At 40.1% G+C, this 21096-nt stretch overlaps 4 non-coding genes across 4 annotated transcripts; all 4 read right to left on the bottom strand.

Moving 5' to 3' along the window:
- Positions 1-2054: 2054 nt before the first annotated feature.
- Positions 2055-2127, bottom strand: Trnav-aac (transfer RNA valine (anticodon AAC)). Its single transcript has one exon. It is a non-coding gene; the product is annotated as a tRNA-Val (tRNA).
- Positions 2128-7909: 5782 nt separating this feature from the next.
- Trnav-aac (transfer RNA valine (anticodon AAC)) lies at positions 7910-7982 on the bottom strand. The gene has a single exon. It is a non-coding gene; the product is annotated as a tRNA-Val (tRNA).
- A 5781-nt stretch (positions 7983-13763) lies between these two features.
- Trnav-aac (transfer RNA valine (anticodon AAC)) lies at positions 13764-13836 on the bottom strand. The gene has a single exon. It is a non-coding gene; the product is annotated as a tRNA-Val (tRNA).
- Positions 13837-19885: 6049 nt separating this feature from the next.
- Positions 19886-19958, bottom strand: Trnav-aac (transfer RNA valine (anticodon AAC)). The gene has a single exon. It is a non-coding gene; the product is annotated as a tRNA-Val (tRNA).
- Positions 19959-21096: the final 1138 nt, after the last annotated feature.

Genomic DNA, 21096 nt, shown 5'->3' with positions numbered 1-21096 from the left:
ATCTCTATTTTAAACCCTAATTTGACCATTTCGATACCACCAACAAAACATGTTCACTATTATTTTGACATTTAAGCGTGATACTAAATATTATTAGTCATTTTGACTTAGTTGACTGGTATTTCTTGAGCGTTTCTTGACGTACAGTTTGTACACAAAATTCCAGCTTGAAATAGAATGATGTAGGAAAATTAATAACTATTATTGATTTGACTAATTGCACAGGTGGCTAACACAATATTGGAATTGTTATTGTCCATTTAAATAACTGGAGTAAATTTACTTAAGTACGGGCTGGCGTTTCAGGGGTATGTGTGTTTGCGCCTGCTGCCGGGTACCATTCCTCCCTTGTTTCTCCTGGACCTCCTCTTCCATGACGGACTTGTGGAACCATTTCGACCCGTCAAATGCAGGTGTCCCGATGTGACGTCATAGTGGCAACCAATCTCAACTGGCGTCACATACTGCTTTTGTAGGCACATGGACTAGTCGATAGCAGCCTGACATCCATTTATTTAACATGAGTGTGTGTTGGGTCTATTCTCACTCATGAAATCCCGTTGTTCCGGTCGTTAAGGACTTACTTACTGTCCTACGACCCGAGGCTAAAATTAACAGTGCTCTGTTAGCACATAAACGCCTGGGGGATGTAGCTCTCATTCCTTCCCCCAGGAACAATTATCATCCTTCGTGCAGGAATAAACAAGAGGCACATGAACAATTGTGCGATGGCCTCTCTAATCCAAATAATCAATCCAAAAGCGAAAATTTAGTTCTCCTGGGAAGATTGCTGAGCAGATAAGGTTTACTTCGAGAAAGTCACACGTAATTTAGCGGTAAAACGTAGAGAGGAGATTCTAAGGAAAGACAATGATTCGTAAAGGAATCCTTTTGAGTGACCGAACTTCTGGTTCAGTGAGTCCCGAATCTCTAAGAAGGGAGACGGAAGTGAGACTAGCAGAACAGTCACAGTCGACATCCATTACCTAATTTAAGCTAGATTGTATTTGGGCCAGATGAATACATTGCGAGATTCTGGGTAAGCTACAACTTCCGAATGGGTCAGATCCTGGTTATATTTGCAAAAACATCGATGCCTGCAATCATTAGAGAACTGGATGGAAAGATATATTGAATAAAATTCTTTAATATTCTTCCAAAACTAAAGTTCTTCAAAAGTCTCGGGGAATGATAAGTGAAATGGTGGCTAATGAATACCAATTTAAGAGCCAAGAGAATTCCTGTAAGTATATAGAAACAATCGATATGTGTACTGATATGTTGCGAGTGGTGTACGTACAGTAAATAACGCCTGGGACGAGGAAGATGATCTAAATGTAAAGATATTCTCGCGACCCAAGACCTTTGGCGCTGTGGCGACCTCCCTCCCCCCCCACCCGCCCATTCCGTTACTTCGCTACTGTATGTTACGGAGATATCTATATGAAATATTTGCAGGTTTTCTGAACAGGAGATGTCGAATCTTATGTCACACTACATACCAATACAGATTTGGGAGAAGAGAGGCATCGGACTACAGTTATTTTATTAAAAAAATTCTTACATTGTTTCAAAGCTTGTGGTTTTCACTCTTTCTTGTGTTACCGTTTATTCGAGCTTAAACACGTAAGAATAGATTATGTGTAAACGACTTTCCTAAATCTCGTAGAAAGATACATAGATAGACAGATTAAAATAACATTATACCTATAAAAATGATCTTAAAATATCATAAAATCTTTCTTAGGATCCTGAAATTTTGTGTAGAATTTTGTCAACTAATGTTATGTGTGTATTTGCCATTTGATACATAGCAGTGTTGTTATTCTGGATTTGAAACTTGATCTAGTTTATCGTCCATAATCCTGACCCGTTTTATCTATTCTGTGGAGAAATTTCGTGTCGATGCCTTGGGAACTTTATAAGGTTATGTAATAAAATTCCCTAATAAACCGGAAGAGGAAATGGCTAATAGTGAATCGTGGCCAACCCAGCGTATTTTTCATGTGATAAAAGCAGTGATTAAACGTCCAAAAGAATCAAACAAAATATAATGTTTCTGCTGAGGCTCGAACTCAGGACCTTCTGCGTGTTAGGCAGATGTGATAACCACTACACCACAGAAACAACTGAACCTGTATTGATCAACGAGCCTATACCTAGCTTCTTCTCCACTCTGAATGCTGATTAACTTCAGTCTTGACACAATTCCAATCTAGCTGAGAAAGATTAATTTCTTCATAACTTACAAATTTCAGACAATACCTTGCGCATATCTTTTGTTCGGAAAAATGTGGTCAACGGCAAGTGCATTGTCAAATCTTACTGGCAACTTGGAGGCATATTTTACTTTCGCAGAAGTTGCCGAGGTGGACCGAATGTGTGAAAGGAATGCTATTTTTAGGAGAAGGAGCAGACTAATATACAGGAAAGGACGAAAGGGTATGGCGCAGTCTCTCGTTGATCTAAAATAAAATCTTTAGTACATATATACTGTATAGACTATGAACAGAGACCTACCGTTCTAACGGTTAGAATTAACCCAAAGTGCAAACACGATTTACCGTAACAGAATTCTTAAAATCATAAAAATGTAGAGTCTGTATTGGATAGATTCCTTTAGTGTTGTATTTATTTAATTAGAGACATATATCTTGCATTTTGGACACGGTATATATGTTATTTTGTGCAGCTAGCTTATTCGTGTCCTACCTCCCCCCCGCCCCCCCGCCAATAGAAATGAATTGAACATTGCACTCGCCACTGAAGACCACATTTTACAAATTCCAAAGGTTGGCGCAGGCTGAGCAAAGTGTGGTATGATGCTTGTAACCTCTTACATCTGTCTGAAATATTTGTAGGTTTTCTGAATAGGTGAGATCGGATCTTAGGCCTCACTTCATACCAATACAGATCTGGGGACAGAGAGACCTAAAACTACAGTTACTCTTCAGTCCTCGCTGAGGTCAACCAGATTCAGTGTTTGTATGATCTGTTTACTACTGGCTTATTTGGTGAAGTACTCATTTTAATAATTATGAATTGGTAGACTATGCAATTTATTTTATGAAAATTTAATTGTTACCTCTGCTTGCCGTTTCATGGGCACTGTAACTTGTAAATTGATTGTAAAATTTACTGTTCTTTGGTCATGTAGACGCTGCTTGATTACCTCATCTACTTAGCTCGTTTACATTAGGAACACGAATAAAACGAGCCGATCCCGTGCAGGATTTCTTGAAATAAGGTGAATTAATATGTGGCAAAGAAGCGTTAGATCAGTTATGGTAGAAGCGGCATACTGCTGAATGCTTCTTTATAAAATAGAAGAAAATTGATTCTGGTCTGAGACGAGACTTATTTAACACGGATCAACCCAGTTAGCGAGTGTTATTGTCTATGTAATAAAGTATGTACAAAGATGAGATGCACAACTCAAATGCAAAAGAAGAAAGAATGAAGTGTAATTAATAAGGGAATAAAATGAATATAATATATATGTTAACAACTTTCCGACATTTGACAGAAAGAATAATAGATAAACATCTTAAAATAACCGTGTACATTTGGAAACGACCTTAAGGTAGATAGAAAGAGAATGGAAACATTCTTACGTTCATGAAATCTTGTGTAGAATTATGTCTACTAATGATATTTGTGCATTTTTCATTTAATACATTGCAATGTCGTCTTTGGCGACTTGAAACGCGAGCTAGTTCTTCTACCAGACTTCTGACCCGGTTTGTCTACCCTGTAGAGAAATTTCATTCCAGGCATGGAGATGCATTTTAGTTTATAAGACAATGTACCTATGAATCTGATAGAGGAAATGGCTAAAATTGAATTATTGACTTTCCCGTCTACTTTTCACTGAGATAGTAAACGAGAAACGCCTGGAAAAATGTATACCCCGACACAAACAAAATGTTTTTTTTTTCTTAACGTTTCCGGTGAGGCTCGAACCAATGACCTTCTGCGTGTTAGGCAGATGTGATAACCGCTACACCACAGAAACAACTGCATTCCCTAAGGTCAAACAGCCTATACCTAGCTTCAAATCCATTTCGAATATAAATCAAAGTCAATCTTGGCACGATTTCAATCCATCTGGGAATGATTAAACTATTCTTAACTTACCTATTTCGGATAATACCTTGTGCCGTCTGCGCGTATATTTGTTTTGGACAAATGTGGTCAACGGCAAGTGCATTGTCAAATCCATCCCACAGCTTAGAAGTTAATACCTCAGACATATTTTTCTCTCGCAGAAATAGCCTAGGTGGACCGAAAGTGTCAAGATAATTCTTTTCAAGGAGTAAGAGCAGGCTAATGTACAGGAAGAGATGCAGTGGTGTGGCGCAGACTCTCGCTCAGGTGTGTGTGTTTGTGATTTGAATTTTTAACCTAACTTTAACAATTGTTCAGTCATATCGCTACGATATCTGCAGTGTGGAAGTTTATGGTGATAGAATCGGGGTATCATGCCGCAGACACGTAGCATGATGTCCCACCCAGTCACATTATCCTGACACCAGGCCGACCAGTCCTAACAATATCCTATTAATGCTGAGCGCCAAGCGAGTCAGCTGTTAGTACCATGTTTTTTTTACAAGTCTTTGTTATGACTCGGCTGGGCCTCGAACCCAAGACATCCCGCAATCGTTGCCCACGCTCTAATCACTAGGCCACCCTGAGCGGCCTCTCTCGCTCAGGTAAATGTAAAAAATCTGGTATATGTATACTGTATACACCATGCCAGATACCTACCGTTATAACGACTAGAATTAAAATAAAGTGAAGTCAAGTCATAATGTAACAGAATTATCGAAATCATAAAAATGTCCAGTAAGCAGGCTAGAGTTAAACTCTTACGCAATGCTATCATGACCAGTGAGAGGACACGGCATCTTGAATCAGCTTAGGCGTTAGATCGAGCGACTTCCCACCCTGGTTTTAAAGCTTTGTCCAAGATCAGAGGAACCTCGAGGGACCGGGGCCTGTTCTAAATCCGTCCCCACGTGGACAGACAGCGAGAAGGACATTGTGAAAGAGAGACCCAATCGGAATTGCGACGGAGGGGGTGATAACATTTTCGAATCGTATCATAACTTCTAACTAGCAAGCGAAAATATATTTCATTCCAACATCATTAACATATCCATTCATTGATTCATTCGGGTTGGATACGTCGACCAGTGAACAACGGTGAGCAGTAGACTCTAGCGACCACGTTCGGCCATGAGGTGCCATTTGGAATGGAGACTACTGAGCCACCAGCCCTGAAATGACTATGTTGTAGCCGTAGTTTTCGAGCACTGCTGCTGTATTGCTTCAGTGGGGGAAGCCGCCTGCCTGAAAGAATGAGAGTAGTTCACTTTGGCGACAACGAGGGAGTAAACATAAGAGCCCTGGCTGGTATCTTGACGGAGTGGTATGTGGGTGCATGGGAAACATGCTGCATGTGCGGACACAGGGAGCCACATAATTGGGGAAGAAGAAAGACAGAAGTCCGGTAATACCTGCATATCATCGAATCTCCTTCTATTGTATAATAGAGGAGAGTACTGCTGAAGTTAAAACGGGAAATTTACTCTGCAGTATGCAAGCCAAATACCAGCTGGGATGTTAGCAGTCCAATGGTAAGGTGGACCCTCAAACGAGTTTGTTAGGGACTTGAAGAGTGGAGCCGGATGACTTATGGTTGACTGACGATGGCAGCGCTGTAACCAGGTGCTGACTTACTTCTGATGACCACCGGTTTTATCTCGATGTGGAAAAGGTTGAGCTACCTGCCAAAATTGCCAAAGTGAATTACATGGTTTCCATTTTGGTTGGGAAACCACTTTTTATAATATCTCTATTTTAAACCCTAATTTGACCATTTCGATACCACCAACAAAACATGTTCACTATTATTTTGACATTTAAGCGTGATACTAAATATTATTAGTCATTTTGACTTAGTTGACTGGTATTTCTTGAGCGTTTCTTGGCGTACAGTTTGTACACAAAATTCCAGCTTGAAATAGAATGATGTAGGAAAATTAATAACTATTATTGATTTGACTAATTGCACAGGTGGCTAATACAATATTGGAATTGTTATTGTCCATTTAAATAACTGGAGTAAATTTACTTAAGTACGGGCTGGCGTTTCAGGGGTATGTGTGTTTGCGCCTGCTGCCGGGTACCATTCCTCCCTTGTTTCTCCTGGACCTCCTCTTCCATGACGGACTTGTGGAACCATTTCGACCCGTCAAATGCAGGTGTCCCGATGTGACGTTATAGTGGCAACCAATCTCAACTGGCATCACATACTGCTTTTGTAGGCACATGGACTAGTCGATAGCAGCCTGACATCCATTTATTTAACATGAGTGTGTGTTGGGTCTATTCTCACTCATGAAATCCCGTTGTTCCGGTCGTTAAGGACTTACTTACTGTCCTACGACCCGAGGCTAAAATTAACAGTGCTCTGTTAGCACATAAACGCCTGGGGGATGTAGCTCTCATTCCTTCCCCCAGGAACAATTATCATCCTTCGTGCAGGAATAAACAAGAGGCACATGAACAATTGTGCGATGGCCTCTCTAATCCAAATAATCAATCCAAAAGCGAAAATTTAGTTCTCCTGGGAAGATTGCTGAGCAGATAAGGTTTACTTCGAGAAAGTCACACGTAATTTAGCGGTAAAACGTAGAGAGGAGATTCTAAGGAAAGACAATGATTCGTAAAGGAATCCTTTTGAGTGACCGAACTTCTGGTTCAGTGAGTCCCGAATCTCTAAGAAGGGAGACGGAAGTGAGACTAGCAGAACAGTCAGAGTCGACATCCATTACCTAATTTAAGCTAGATTGTATTTGGGCCAGATGAATACATTGCGAGATTCTGGGTAAGCTACAACTTCCGAATGGGTCAGATCCTGGTTATATTTGCAAAAACATCGATGCCTGCAATCATTAGAGAACTGGATGGAAAGATATATTGAATAAAATTCTTTAATATTCTTCCAAAACTAAAGTTCTTCAAAAGTCTCGGGGAATGATAAGTGAAATGGTGGCTAATGAATACCAATTTAAGAGCCAAGAGAATTCCTGTAAGTATATAGAAACAATCGATATGTGTACTGATATGTTGCGAGTGGTGTACGTACGGTAAATAACGCCTGGGGCGAGGAAGATGATCTAAATGTAAAGATATTTTCGCGACCCAAGACCTTTGGCGCTGTGGCGACCTCCCTCCCCCCCCCCACCCGCCCATTCCGTTACTTCGCTACTGTATGTTACGGAGATATCTATATGAAATATTTGCAGGTTTTCTGAACAGGAGATGTCGAATCTTATGTCACACTACATACCAATACAGATTTGGGAGAAGAGAGGCATCGGACTACAGTTATTTTATTAAAAAAATTCTTACATTGTTTCAAAGCTTGTGGTTTTCACTCTTTCTTGTGTTACCGTTTATTCGAGCTTAAACACGTAAGAATAGATTATGTGTAAACGACTTTCCTAAATCTCGTAGAAAGATACATAGATAGACAGATTAAAATAACATTATACCTATAAAAATGATCTTAAAATATCATAAAATCTTTCTTAGGATCCTGAAATTTTGTGTAGAATTTTGTCTACTAATGTTATGTGTGTATTTGCCATTTGATACATAGCAGTGTTGTTATTCTGGATTTGAAACTTGATCTAGTTTATCGTCCATAATCCTGACCCGTTTTATCTATTCTGTGGAGAAATTTCGTGTCGATGCCTTGGGAACTTTATAAGGTTATGTAATAAAATTCCCTAATAAACCGGAAGAGGAAATGGCTAATAGTGAATCGTGGCCAACCCAGCGTATTTTTCATGTGATAAAAGCAGTGATTAAACGTCCAAAAGAATCAAACAAAATATAATGTTTCTGCTGAGGCTCGAACTCAGGACCTTCTGCGTGTTAGGCAGATGTGATAACCACTACACCACAGAAACAACTGAACCTGTATTGATCAACGAGCCTATACCTAGCTTCTTCTCCACTCTGAATGCTGATTAACTTCAGTCTTGACACAATTCCAATCTAGCTGAGAAAGATTAATTTCTTCATAACTTACAAATTTCAGACAATACCTTGCGCATATCTTTTGTTCGGAAAAATGTGGTCAACGGCAAGTGCATTGTCAAATCTTACTGGCAACTTGGAGGCATATTTTACTTTCGCAGAAGTTGCCGAGGTGGACCGAATGTGTGAAAGGAATGCTATTTTTAGGAGAAGGAGCAGACTAATATACAGGATAGGACGAAAGGGTATGGCGCAGTCTCTCGTTGATCTAAAATAAAATCTTTAGTACATATATACTGTATAGACTATGAACAGAGACCTACCGTTCTAACGGTTAGAATTAACCCAAAGTGCAAACACGATTTACCGTAACAGAATTCTTAAAATCATAAAAATGTAGAGTCTGTATTGGATAGATTCCTTTAGTGTTGTATTTATTTAATTAGAGACATATATCTTGCATTTTGGACACGGTATATATGTTATTTTGTGCAGCTAGCTTATTCGTGTCCTACCTCCCCCCCGCCCCCCGCCAATAGAAATGAATTGAACATTGCACTCGCCACTGAAGACCACATTTTACAAATTCCAAAGGTTGGCGCAGGCTGAGCAAAGTGTGGTATGATGCTTGTAACCTCTTACATCTGTCTGAAATATTTGTAGGTTTTCTGAATAGGTGAGATCGGATCTTAGGCCTCACTTCATACCAATACAGATCTGGGGACAGAGAGACCTAAAACTACAGTTACACTTCAGTCCTCGCTGAGGTCAACCAGATTCAGTGTTTGTATGATCTGTTTACTACTGGCTTATTTGGTGAAGTACTCATTTTAATAATTATGAATTGGTAGACTATGCAATTTATTTTATGAAAATTTAATTGTTACCTCTGCTTGCCGTTTCATGGGCACTGTAACTTGTAAATTGATTGTAAAATTTACTGTTCTTTGGTCATGTAGACGCTGCTTGATTACCTCATCTACTTAGCTCGTTTACATTAGGAACACGAATAAAACGAGCCGATCCCGTGCAGGATTTCTTGAAATAAGGTGAATTAATATGTGGCAAAGAAGCGTTAGATCAGTTATGGTAGAAGCGGCATACTGCTGAATGCTTCTTTATAAAATAGAAGAAAATTGATTCTGGTCTGAGACGAGACTTATTTAACACGGATCAACCCAGTTAGCGAGTGTTATTGTCTATGTAATAAAGTATGTACAAAGATGAGATGCACAACTCAAATGCAAAAGAAGAAAGAATGAAGTGTAATTAATAAGGGAATAAAATGAATATAATATATATGTTAACAACTTTCCGACATTTGACAGAAAGAATAATAGATAAACATCTTAAAATAACCGTGTACATTTGGAAACGACCTTAAGGTAGATAGAAAGAGAATGGAAACATTCTTACGTTCATGAAATCTTGTGTAGAATTATGTCTACTAATGATATTTGTGCATTTTTCATTTAATACATTGCAATGTCGTCTTTGGCGACTTGAAACGCGAGCTAGTTCTTCTACCAGACTTCTGACCCGGTTTGTCTACCCTGTAGAGAAATTTCATTCCAGGCATGGAGATGCATTTTAGTTTATAAGACAATGTACCTATGAATCTGATAGAGGAAATGGCTAAAAGTGAATTATTGACTTTCCCGTCTACTTTTCACTGAGATAGTAAACGAGAAACGCCTGGAAAAATGTATACCCCGACACAAACAAAATGTTTTTTTTTTCTTAACGTTTCCGGTGAGGCTCGAACCAATGACCTTCTGCGTGTTAGGCAGATGTGATAACCGCTACACCACAGAAACAACTGCATTCCCTAAGGTCAAACAGCCTATACCTAGCTTCAAATCCATTTCGAATATAAATCAAAGTCAATCTTGGCACGATTTCAATCCATCTGGGAATGATTAAACTATTCTTAACTTACCTATTTCGGATAATACCTTGTGCCGTCCGCGCGTATATTTGTTTTGGACAAATGTGGTCAACGGCAAGTGCATTGTCAAATCCATCCCACAGCTTAGAAGTTAATACCTCAGACATATTTTTCTCTCGCAGAAATAGCCTAGGTGGACCGAAAGTGTCAAGATAATTCTTTTCAAGGAGTAAGAGCAGGCTAATGTACAGGAAGAGATGCAGTGGTGTGGCGCAGACTCTCGCTCAGGTGTGTGTGTTTGTGATTTGAATTTTTAACCTAACTTTAACAATTGTTCAGTCATATCGCTACGATATCTGCAGTGTGGCAGTTTATGGTGATAGAATCGGGGTATCATGCCGCAGACACGTAGCATGATGTCCCACCCAGTCACATTATCCTGACACCAGGCCGACCAGTCCTAACAATATCCTATTAATGCTGAGCGCCAAGCGAGTCAGCTGTTAGTACCATGTTTTTTTTACAAGTCTTTGTTATGACTCGGCTGGGCCTCGAACCCAAGACATCCCGCAATCGTTGCCCACGCTCTAATCACTAGGCCACCCTGAGCGGCCTCTCTCGCTCAGGTAAATGTAAAAAATCTGGTATATGTATACTGTATACACCATGCCAGATACCTACCGTTATAACGACTAGAATTAAAATAAAGTGAAGTCAAGTCATAATGTAACAGAATTATCGAAATCATAAAAATGTCCAGTAAGCAGGCTAGAGTTAAACTCTTACGCAATGCTATCATGACCAGTGAGAGGACACGGCATCTTGAATCAGCTTAGGCGTTAGATCGAGCGACTTCCCACCCTGGTTTTAAAGCTTTGTCCAAGATCAGAGGAACCTCGAGGGACCGGGGCCTGTTCTAAATCCGTCCCCACGTGGACAGACAGCGAGAAGGACATTGTGAAAGAGAGACCCAATCGGAATTGCGACGGAGGGGGTGATAACATTTTCGAATCGTATCATAACTTCTAACTAGCAAGCGAAAATATATTTCATTCCAACATCATTAACATATCCATTCATTGATTCATTCGGGTTGGATACGTCGACCAGTGAACAACGGTGAGCAGTAGACTCTAGCGACCACGTTCGGCCATGAGGTGCCATTTGGAATGGAGACTACTGAGCCACCAGCCCTGAAATGACTATGTTGTAGCCGTAGTTTTCGAGCACTGCTGCTGTATTGCTTCAGTGGGGGAAGCCGCCTGCCTGAAAGAATGAGAGTAGTTCACTTTGGCGACAACGAGGGAGTAAACATAAGAGCCCTGGCTGGTATCTTGACGGAGTGGTATGTGGGTGCATGGGAAACATGCTGCATGTGCGGACACAGGGAGCCACATAATTGGGGAAGAAGAAAGACAGAAGTCCGGTAATACCTGCATATCATCGAATCTCCTTCTATTGTATAATAGAGGAGAGTACTGCTGAAGTTAAAACGGGAAATTTACTCTGCAGTATGCAAGCCAAATACCAGCTGGGATGTTAGCAGTCCAATGGTAAGGTGGACCCTCAAACGAGTTTGTTAGGGACTTGAAGAGTGGAGCCGGATGACTTATGGTTGACTGACGATGGCAGCGCTGTAACCAGGTGCTGACTTACTTCTGATGACCACCGGTTTTATCTCGATGTGGAAAAGGTTGAGCTACCTGCCAAAATTGCCAAAGTGAATTACATGGTTTCCATTTTGGTTGGGAAACCACTTTTTATAATATCTCTATTTTAAACCCTAATTTGACCATTTCGATACCACCAACAAAACATGTTCACTATTATTTTGACATTTAAGCGTGATACTAAATATTATTAGTCATTTTGACTTAGTTGACTGGTATTTCTTGAGCGTTTCTTGGCGTACAGTTTGTACACAAAATTCCAGCTTGAAATAGAATGATGTAGGAAAATTAATAACTATTATTGATTTGACTAATTGCACAGGTGGCTAATACAATATTGGAATTGTTATTGTCCATTTAAATAACTGGAGTAAATTTACTTAAGTACGGGCTGGCGTTTCAGGGGTATGTGTGTTTGCGCCTGCTGCCGGGTACCATTCCTCCCTTGTTTCTCCTGGACCTCCTCTTCCATGACGGACTTGTGGAACCATTTCGACCCGTCAAATGCAGGTGTCCCGATGTGACGTTATAGTGGCAACCAATCTCAACTGGCATCACATACTGCTTTTGTAGGCACATGGACTAGTCAATAGCAGCCTGACATCCATTTATTTAACATGAGTGTGTGTTGGGTCTATTCTCACTCATGAAATCCCGTTGTTCCGGTCGTTAAGGACTTACTTACTGTCCTACGACCCGAGGCTAAAATTAACAGTGCTCTGTTAGCACATAAACGCCTGGGGGATGTAGCTCTCATTCCTTCCCCCAGGAACAATTATCATCCTTCGTGCAGGAATAAACAAGAGGCACATGAACAATTGTGCGATGGCCTCTCTAATCCAAATAATCAATCCAAAAGCGAAAATTTAGTTCTCCTGGGAAGATTGCTGAGCAGATAAGGTTTACTTCGAGAAAGTCACACGTAATTTAGCGGTAAAACGTAGAGAGGAGATTCTAAGGAAAGACAATGATTCGTAAAGGAATCCTTTTGAGTGACCGAACTTCTGGTTCAGTGAGTCCCGAATCTCTAAGAAGGGAGACGGAAGTGAGACTAGCAGAACAGTCAGAGTCGACATCCATTACCTAATTTAAGCTAGATTGTATTTGGGCCAGATGAATACATTGCGAGATTCTGGGTAAGCTACAACTTCCGAATGGGTCAGATCCTGGTTATATTTGCAAAAACATCGATGCCTGCAATCATTAGAGAACTGGATGGAAAGATATATTGAATAAAATTCTTTAATATTCTTCCAAAACTAAAGTTCTTCAAAAGTCTCGGGGAATGATAAGTGAAATGGTGGCTAATGAATACCAATTTAAGAGCCAAGAGAATTCCTGTAAGTATATAGAAACAATCGATATGTGTACTGATATGTTGCGAGTGGTGTACGTACGGTAAATAACGCCTGGGGCGAGGAAGATGATCTAAATGTAAAGATATTTTCGCGACCCAAGACCTTTGGCGCTGTGGCGACCTCCCTCCCCCCCCCCACCCGCCCATTCCGTTACTTCGCTACTGTATGTTACGGAGATATCTATATGAAATATTTGCAGGTTTTCTGAACAGGAGATGTCGAATCTTATGTCACACTACATACCAATACAGATTTGGGAGAAGAGAGGCATCGGACTACAGTTATTTTATTAAAAAAATTCTTACATTGTTTCAAAGCTTGTGGTTTTCACTCTTTCTTGTGTTACCGTTTATTCGAGCTTAAACACGTAAGAATAGATTATGTGTAAACGACTTTCCTAAATCTCGTAGAAAGATACATAGATAGACAGATTAAAATAACATTATACCTATAAAAATGATCTTAAAATATCATAAAATCTTTCTTAGGATCCTGAAATTTTGTGTAGAATTTTGTCTACTAATGTTATGTGTGTATTTGCCATTTGATACATAGCAGTGTTGTTATTCTGGATTTGAAACTTGATCTAGTTTATCGTCCATAATCCTGACCCGTTTTATCTATTCTGTGGAGAAATTTCGTGTCGATGCCTTGAGAACTTTATAAGGTTATGTAATAAAATTCCCTAATAAACCGGAAGAGGAAATGGCTAATAGTGAATCGTGGCCAACCCAGCGTATTTTTCATGTGATAAAAGCAGTGATTAAACGTCCAAAAGAATCAAACAAAATATAATGTTTCTGCTGAGGCTCGAACTCAGGACCTTCTGCGTGTTAGGCAGATGTGATAACCACTACACCACAGAAACAACTGAACCTGTATTGATCAACGAGCCTATACCTAGCTTCTTCTCCACTCTGAATGCTGATTAACTTCAGTCTTGACACAATTCCAATCTAGCTGAGAAAGATTAATTTCTTCATAACTTACAAATTTCAGACAATACCTTGCGCATATCTTTTGTTCGGAAAAATGTGGTCAACGGCAAGTGCATTGTCAAATCTCACTGGCAACTTGGAGGCATATTTTACTTTCGCAGAAGTTGCCGAGGTGGACCGAATGTGTGAAAGGAATGCTATTTTTAGGAGAAGGAGCAGACTAATATACAGGAAAGGACGAAAGGGTATGGCGCAGTCTCTCGTTGATCTAAAATAAAATCTTTAGTACATATATACTGTATAGACTATGAACAGAGACCTACCGTTCTAACGGTTAGAATTAACCCAAAGTGCAAACACGATTTACCGTAACAGAATTCTTAAAATCATAAAAATGTAGAGTCTGTATTGGATAGATTCCTTTAGTGTTGTATTTATTTAATTAGAGACATATATCTTGCATTTTGGACTCGGTATATATGTTATTTTGTGCAGCTAGCTTATTCGTGTCCTACCCCCCCCCCCCCGGGGGCCCCGAGTGGCCGAGTGGTCTAAAGCGCTCTTCGTTACGGATCACTGCCATCTCACCTCTGTCTGCGGCGGTTCGAGTCTAAGATTCAGCCAATGTGGGCATGTGAGAAAGCCTGCCAGTAGCTTCTCGTGGGTCGGTGGTTCATTCCGGGGTTTTCCGGGTTCTTCCTCCACCATTAATACTGGCCGCCATGTATAGCCTATCGTGCTGAAAAATGGCGTTAAACCCCACAACAACAACAACAACAACAACAACCCCCCCGCCCCCCTCCAATAAAAATGAATTGAACATTGCACTCGCCACTGAAGACCACATTTTACAAATTCCAAAGGTTGGCGCAGGCTGAGCAAAGTGTGGTATGATGCTTGTAACCTCTTACATCTGTCTGAAATATTTGTAGGTTTTCTGAATAGGTGAGATCGGATCTTAGGCCTCACTTCATACCAATACAGATCTGGGGACAGAGAGACCTAAAACTACAGTTACACTTCAGTCCTCGCTGAGGTCAACCAGATTCAGTGTTTGTATGATCTGTTTACTACTGGCTTATTTGGTGAAGTACTCATTTTAATAATTATGAATTGGTAGACTATGCAATTTATTTTATGAAAATTTAATTGTTACCTCTGCTTGCCGTTTCATGGGCACTGTAACTTGTAAATTGATTGTAAAATTTACTGTTCTTTGGTCATGTAGACGCTGCTTGATTACCTCATCTACTTAGCTCGTTTACATTAGGAACACGAATAAAACGAGCCGATCCCGTGCAGGATTTCTTGAAATAAGGTGAATTAATATGTGGCAAAGAAGCGTTAGATCAGTTATGGTAGAAGCGGCATACTGCTGAATGCTTCTTTATAAAATAGAAGAAAATTGATTCTGGTCTGAGACGAGACTTATTTAACACGGATCAACCCAGTTAGCGAGTGTTATTGTCTATGTAATAAAGTATGTACAAAGATGAGATGCACAACTCAAATGCAAAAGAAGAAAGAATGAAGTGTAATTAATAAGAGAATAAAATGAATATAATATATATGTTAACAACTTTCCGACATTTGACAGAAAGAATAATAGATAAACATCTTAAAATAACCGTGTACATTTGGAAACGACCTTAAGGTAGATAGAAAGAGAATGGAAACATTCTTACGTTCATGAAATCTTGTGTAGAATTATGTCTACTAATGATATTTGTGCATTTTTCATTTAATACATTGCAATGTCGTCTTTGGCGACTTGAAACGCGAGCTAGTTCTTCTACCAGAGTTCTGACCCGGTTTGTCTACCCTGTAGAGAAATTTCATTCCAGGCATGGAGATGCATTTTAGTTTATAAGACAATGTACCTATGAATCTGATAGAGGAAATGGCTAAAAGTGAATTATTGACTTTCCCGTCTACTTTTCACTGAGATAGTAAACGAGAAACGCCTGGAAAAATGTATACCCCGACACAAACAAAATGTTTTTTTTTTCTTAACGTTTCCGGTGAGGCTCGAACCAATGACCTTCTGCGTGTTAGGCAGATGTGATAACCGCTACACCACAGAAACAACTGCATTCCCTAAGGTCAAACAGCCTATACCTAGCTTCAAATCCATTTCGAATATAAATCAAAGTCAATCTTGGCACGATTTCAATCCATCTGGGAATGATTAAACTATTCTTAACTTACCTATTTCGGATAATACCTTGTGCCGTCTGCGCGTATATTTGTTTTGGACAAATGTGGTCAACGGCAAGTGCATTGTCAAATCCATCCCACAGCTTAGAAGTTAATACCTCAGACATATTTTTCTCTCGCAGAAATAGCCTAGGTGGACCGAAAGTGTCAAGATAATTCTTTTCAAGGAGTAAGAGCAGGCTAATGTACAGGAAGAGATGCAGTGGTGTGGCGCAGACTCTCGCTCAGGTGTGTGTGTTTGTGATTTGAATTTTTAACCTAACTTTAACAATTGTTCAGTCATATCGCTACGATATCTGCAGTGTGGCAGTTTATGGTGATAGAATCGGGGTATCATGCCGCAGACACGTAGCATGATGTCCCACCCAGTCACATTATCCTGACACCAGGCCGACCAGTCCTAACAATATCCTATTAATGCTGAGCGCCAAGCGAGTCAGCTGTTAGTACCATGTTTTTTTTACAAGTCTTTGTTATGACTCGGCTGGGCCTCGAACCCAAGACATCCCGCAATCGTTGCCCACGCTCTAATCACTAGGCCACCCTGAGCGGCCTCTCTCGCTCAGGTAAATGTAAAAAAATCTGGTATATGTATACTGTATACACCATGCCAGATACCTACCGTTATAACGACTAGAATTAAAATAAAGTGAAGTCAAGTCATAATGTAACAGAATTATCGAAATCATAAAAATGTCCAGTAAGCAGGCTAGAGTTAAACTCTTACGCAATGCTATCATGACCAGTGAGAGGACACGGCATCTTGAATCAGCTTAGGCGTTAGATCGAGCGACTTCCCACCCTGGTTTTAAAGCTTTGTCCAAGATCAGAGGAACCTCGAGGGACCGGGGCCTGTTCTAAATCCGTCCCCACGTGGACAGACAGCGAGAAGGACATTGTGAAAGAGAGACCCAATCGGAATTGCGACGGAGGGGGTGATAACATTTTCGAATCGTATCATAACTTCTAACTAGCAAGCGAAAATATATTTCATTCCAACATCATTAACATATCCATTCATTGATTCATTCGGGTTGGATACGTCGACCAGTGAACAACGGTGAGCAGTAGACTCTAGCGACCACGTTCGGCCATGAGGTGCCATTTGGAATGGAGACTACTGAGCCACCAGCCCTGAAATGACTATGTTGTAGCCGTAGTTTTCGAGCACTGCTGCTGTATTGCTTCAGTGGGGGAAGCCGCCTGCCTGAAAGAATGAGAGTAGTTCACTTTGGCGACAACGAGGGAGTAAACATAAGAGCCCTGGCTGGTATCTTGACGGAGTGGTATGTGGGTGCATGGGAAACATGCTGCATGTGCGGACACAGGGAGCCACATAATTGGGGAAGAAGAAAGACAGAAGTCCGGTAATACCTGCATATCATCGAATCTCCTTCTATTGTATAATAGAGGAGAGTACTGCTGAAGTTAAAACGGGAAATTTACTCTGCAGTATGCAAGCCAAATACCAGCTGGGATGTTAGCAGTCAAATGGTAAGGTGGACCCTCAAACGAGTTTGTTAGGGACTTGAAGAGTGGAGCCGGATGACTTATGGTTGACTGACGATGGCAGCGCTGTAACCAGGTGCTGACTTACTTCTGATGACCACCGGTTTTATCTCGATGTGGAAAAGGTTGAGCTACCTGCCAAAATTGCCAAAGTGAATTACATGGTTTCCATTTTGGTTGGGAAACCACTTTTTATAATATCTCTATTTTAAACCCTAATTTGACCATTTCGATACCACCAACAAAACATGTTCACTATTATTTTGACATTTAAGCGTGATACTAAATATTATTAGTCATTTTGACTTAGTTGACTGGTATTTCTTGAGCGTTTCTTGACGTACAGTTTGTACACAAAATTCCAGCTTGAAATAGAATGATGTAGGAAAATTAATAACTATTATTGATTTGACTAATTGCACAGGTGGCTAACACAATATTGGAATTGTTATTGTCCATTTAAATAACTGGAGTAAATTTAGTTAAGTACGGGCTGGCGTTTCAGGGGTATGTGTGTTTGCGCCTGCTGCCGGGTACCATTCCTCCCTTGTTTCTCCTGGACCTCCTCTTCCATGACGGACTTGTGGAACCATTTCGACCCGTCAAATGCAGGTGTCCCGATGTGACGTCATAGTGGCAACCAATCTCAACTGGCATCACATACTGCTTTTGTAGGCACATGGACTAGTCGATAGCAGCCTGACATCCATTTATTTAACATGAGTGTGTGTTGGGTCTATTCTCACTCATGAAATCCCGTTGTTCCGGTCGTTAAGGACTTACTTACTGTCCTACGACCCGAGGCTAAAATTAACAGTGCTCTGTTAGCACATAAACGCCTGGGGGATGTAGCTCTCATTCCTTCCCCCAGGAACAATTATCATCCTTCGTGCAGGAATAAACAAGAGGCACATGAACAATTGTGCGATGGCCTCTCTAATCCAAATAATCAATCCAAAAGCGAAAATTTAGTTCTCCTGGGAAGATTGCTGAGCAGATAAGGTTTACTTCGAGAAAGTCACACGTAATTTAGCGGCAAAACGTAGAGAGGAGATTCTAAGGAAAGACAATGATTCGTAAAGGAATCCTTTTGAGTGACCGAACTTCTGGTTCAGTGAGTCCCGAATCTCTAAGAAGGGAGACGGAAGTGAGACTAGCAGAACAGTCAGAGTCGACATCCATTACCTAATTTAAGCTAGATTGTATTTGGGCCAGATGAATACATTGCGAGATTCTGGGTAAGCTACAACTTCCGAATGGGTCAGATCCTGGTTATATTTGCAAAAACATCGATGCCTGCAATCATTAGAGAACTGGATGGAAAGATATATTGAATAAAATTCTTTAATATTCTTCCAAAACTAAAGTTCTTCAAAAGTCTCGGGGAATGATAAGTGAAATGGTGGCTAATGAATACCAATTTAAGAGCCAAGAGAATTCCTGTAAGTATATAGAAACAATCGATATGTGTACTAATATGTTGCGAGTGGTGTACGTACGGTAAATAACGCCTGGGGCGAGGAAGATGATCTAAATGTAAAGATATTTTCGCGACCCAAGACCTTTGGCGCTGTGGCGACCTCCCTCCCCCCCCCCCCGCCCATTCCGTTACTTCGCTACTGTATGTTACGGAGATATTTATATGAAATATTTGCAGGTTTTCTGAACAGGAGATGTCGAATCTTATGTCACACTACATACCAATACAGATTTGGGAGAAGAGAGGCATCGGACTACAGTTATTTTATTAAAAAAATTCTTACATTGTTTCAAAGCTTGTGGTTTTCACTCTTTCTTGTGTTACCGTTTATTCGAGCTTAAACACGTAAGAATAGATTATGTGTAAACGACTTTCCTAAATCTCGTAGAAAGATACATAGATAGACAGATTAAAATAACATTATACCTATAAAAATGATCTTAAAATATCATAAAATCTTTCTTAGGATCCTGAAATTTTGTGTAGAATTTTGTCTACTAATGTTATGTGTGTATTTGCCATTTGATACATAGCAGTGTTGTTATTCTGGATTTGAAACTTGATCTAGTTTATCGTCCATAATCCTGACCCGTTTTATCTATTCTGTGGAGAAATTTCGTGTCGATGCCTTGAGAACTTTATAAGGTTATGTAATAAAATTCCCTAATAAACCGGAAGAGGAAATGGCTAATAGTGAATCGTGGCCAACCCAGCGTATTTTTCATGTGATAAAAGCAGTGATTAAACGTCCAAAAGAATCAAACAAAATATAATGTTTCTGCTGAGGCTCGAACTCAGGACCTTCTGCGTGTTAGGCAGATGTGATAACCACTACACCACAGAAACAACTGAACCTGTATTGATCAACGAGCCTATACCTAGCTTCTTCTCCACTCTGAATGCTGATTAACTTCAGTCTTGACACAATTCCAATCTAGCTGAGAAAGATTAATTTCTTCATAACTTACAAATTTCAGACAATACCTTGCGCATATCTTTTGTTCGGAAAAATATGGTCAACGGCAAGTGCATTGTCAAATCTCACTGGCAACTTGGAGGCATATTTTACTTTCGCAGAAGTTGCCGAGGTGGACCGAATGTGTGAAAGGAATGCTATTTTTAGGAGAAGGAGCAGACTAATATACAGGATAGGACGAAAGGGTATGGCGCAGTCTCTCGTTGATCTAAAATAAAATCTTTAGTACATATATACTGTATAGACTATGAACAGAGACCTACCGTTCTAACGGTTAGAATTAACCCAAAGTGCAAACACGATTTACCGTAACAGAATTCTTAAAATCATAAAAATGTAGAGTCTGTATTGGATAGATTCCTTTAGTGTTGTATTTATTTAATTAGAGACATATATCTTGCATTTGGACACGGTATATATGTTATTTTGTGCAGCTAGCTTATTCGTGTCCTACCCCCCCCCCCCCCCCGCCCCCCGCCAATAAAAATGAATTGAACATTGCACTCGCCACTGAAGACCACATTTTACAAATTCCAAAGGTTGGCGCAGGCTGAGCAAAGTGTGGTATGATGCTTGTAACCTCTTACATCTGTCTGAAATATTTGTAGGTTTTCTGAATAGGTGAGATCGGATCTTAGGCCTCACTTCATACCAATACAGATCTGGGGACAGAGAGACCTAAAACTACAGTTACACTTCAGTCCTCGCTGAGGTCAAGCAGATTCAGTGTTTGTATGATCTGTTTACTACTGGCTTATTTGGTGAAGTACTCATTTTAATAATTATGAATTGGTAGACTATGCAATTTATTTTATGAAAATTTAATTGTTACCTCTGCTTGCCGTTTCATGGGCACTGTAACTTGTAAATTGATTGTAAAATTTACTGTTCTTTGGTCATGTAGACGCTGCTTGATTACCTCATCTACTTAGCTCGTTTACATTAGGAACACGAATAAAACGAGCCGATCCCGTGCAGGATTTCTTGAAATAAGGTGAATTAATATGT

This window comes from Sinohyriopsis cumingii, chromosome 1 (genome assembly GCF_028554795.1).
Source record: "Sinohyriopsis cumingii isolate HCF-2022 chromosome 1, ASM2855479v2, whole genome shotgun sequence".
NCBI lineage: Eukaryota > Metazoa > Mollusca > Bivalvia > Unionida > Unionidae > Sinohyriopsis > Sinohyriopsis cumingii.
Note: the sequence above shows the minus strand (reverse complement) of the source record. Positions and strands in the feature narration are given on the sequence as shown.